Genomic DNA, 2,500 nt, shown 5'->3' with positions numbered 1-2,500 from the left:
ACATCCCCGCCAATTTCTAGCGTTTCACGGGGTCTATCCGTGAAAAATATAGACGTTTTTGAGTGCACATGCATTTCTGCTGCAGATGCCTCTGGAAGTTTCATGCCGTTCGTACGCAATGTGGCAACACGAAAATGACCCCTTTTCCCATTCCGAGGGATTTCTGTGCGACCCTAACTAACAGCGCCCGTGAGCCACAAGAGAGACATCCCCGCCAATTTATAGCGTTTCACGGGGTCTATCCGTGAAAAATATAGACGTTTTTGAGTGCACATGCATTCCTGCTGCAAATGCCTCTGGAAGTTTCATGCCGTTCCTATGCAATGTGGCCACACAAAAATGACCCGTTTTCCCATTCCGAGGCATTTCTGTGCGACCCTAACAGCCCCGTGAGCCACAAGAGAGACATCCCCGCCAACTTCTAGCGTTTGACGGGGTCTATGCGTGAAAAATATTAAAATTTTTGAGTGCACGTGCCTTTCTGCTGCAAATGCCTCTGGAAGTTTCATGGCGTTCCTATGCAATGTGGCAACACGAAAATGACCCCTTTTCCCATTCCGAGGGAGTTCTGTGCCACCCTAACAGCCCCGTGAGCCACAAGAGACACATCCCCGCCAATTTCTAGCGTTTCACGGGGTCTATCCGTGAAACATATAGAAGTTTTTGAGTGCACATGCATTCCTGCTGCAAATGCCTCTGGAAGTTTCATGCGGTTCGTACGCAATGTGGCAACACGAAAATGACCCGTTTTCCCATTCCCAGGGATTTCTGTGCGACCCGAACAGCCCCGTGAGCCACAAGAGACACATCCCCGCCAATTTCTAGCGTTTCACGGGGTCTATCCGTGAAAAATATCAATTTTTTTTTGACTGCACATGCATTTCTGCTGCAAATGCCTCTGGAAGTTGCATGCGGTTCGCATGCAATGTGGCGACACGAAAATGACCCGTTTTCCCATTCCGAGGGATTTCTGTGCCACCCTAACAGCCCCGTGAGCCACAAGAGAGACATCCCCGCCAATTTCTAGCGTATCACGGGGTCTATCCGTGAGAAATATTCACTTTTTTGAGTGCACATGCATTCCTGCTGCAAATGCCTCTGGAAGTTTCATGCGGTTCGTATGCAATGTGGCGACACGAAAATGACCCGTTTTCCCATTCCGAGGGATTTCTGTGCCACCCTAACAGCCCCGTGAGCCACAAGAGAGACATCCCCGCCCACTTCTAGCGTTTCACGGGGTCTCTCCGTGAAAAATATCACATTTTTTGAGTGCACATGCATTCCTGCTGCAAATGCCTCTGGAAGTTTCATGCGGTTCGCATGCAATGTGGCGACACGAAAATGACCCGTTTTTTCCCATTCCGAGGGATTTCTGTGCCACCCTAACAGCCCCGTGAGCCACAAGAGACACATCCCCGCCAATTTCTAGCGTTTCACGGGGTCTATCCGTGAAAAATATTCAATTTTTTGACTGCACATGCATTTCTGCTGCAAATGCCTCTGGAAGTTTCATGCGGTTCGCATGCAATGTGGCGACACGAAAATGACCCGTTTTCCCATTCCGAGGGATTTCTGTGCCACCCTAACAGCCCCGTGAGCCACAAGAGAGACATCGCCGCCAATTTCTAGCGTTTCACGGGGTCTATCCGTGAAAAATATTCACTTTTTTGACTGCACATGCATTCCTGCTGCAAATGCCTCTGGAAGTTTCATGCCGTTCGCATGCAATGTGGCAACACGAAAATGACCCGTTTTCCCATTCCGAGGGATTTCTGTGCCACCCTAACAGCCCCGTGAGCCACAAGAGACACATCCCCGCCAATTTCTAGCGTTTCACGGGGTCTATCCGTAAAAATGTAGCACGCACCAAAACGAGAAAAGATTTCCATCGCACCTGCACTATTGTATGGACAATGGTAACCTCATGTGAGGACGAAGTGGTGTGCCGGCGGCAGGTTGTTTCCCACGATTTCCGTGAATGAGCGAGCATCTCGAGCTGTGTTACTCCGCCCGAGGAGCCTCTTCTCCTCCAGAGTGCGTTGGGAAGGCTGTCCCTTGGGTTGTAGCTGCAGGGTTTGCTTGCGCTGTTTCGGTATTGTGCCCTAGGAAGGGCTGCCAACTGCGCGTGAGAGTTAGGGTTGGTTTCAATTGCTTTTGCCGGTCCACAGAGTAGCGAGCATTGAAAGGCCGCTCTAGAGGTGTGCAGGCATGTGTGGTCCCCGCCCCTGCTCCTCCCCACCCCGACGTTGGGTGTGCGTGGTGCTTTACCGCTGCCTCAAATTGGCTGGCCTTGTGTGAAGCCCTGTGTTTTGTGAGCCTTCAGCGCCGTCGTCAGGTGTCCCCCGGAGTATACACGACAAATTAAGGCCCTCCTTGTGGGGGTGTTTGTGTTCTGTGAAGTCCGTGCCCAAAGGGTGTGTGTTTTACATGGTCTGCGTGGGGGTCCTGTCCGTCCGATTTTGGACGCGTGTGGGGACTCTCCTCTGCCTTGGGTGCATTC

The sequence above is a fragment of the Petromyzon marinus genome, unplaced genomic scaffold (assembly GCF_048934315.1).
Source record: "Petromyzon marinus isolate PM22_M1 ecotype Great Lakes invasive population unplaced genomic scaffold, UKy_Petmar_22M1.pri1.0 PM_G_Scaffold_118, whole genome shotgun sequence".
Lineage (NCBI taxonomy): Eukaryota > Metazoa > Chordata > Hyperoartia > Petromyzontiformes > Petromyzontidae > Petromyzon > Petromyzon marinus.
The sequence above is the reverse complement of the archived record's forward strand: the minus strand, read 5'-3'. Positions refer to the sequence as shown.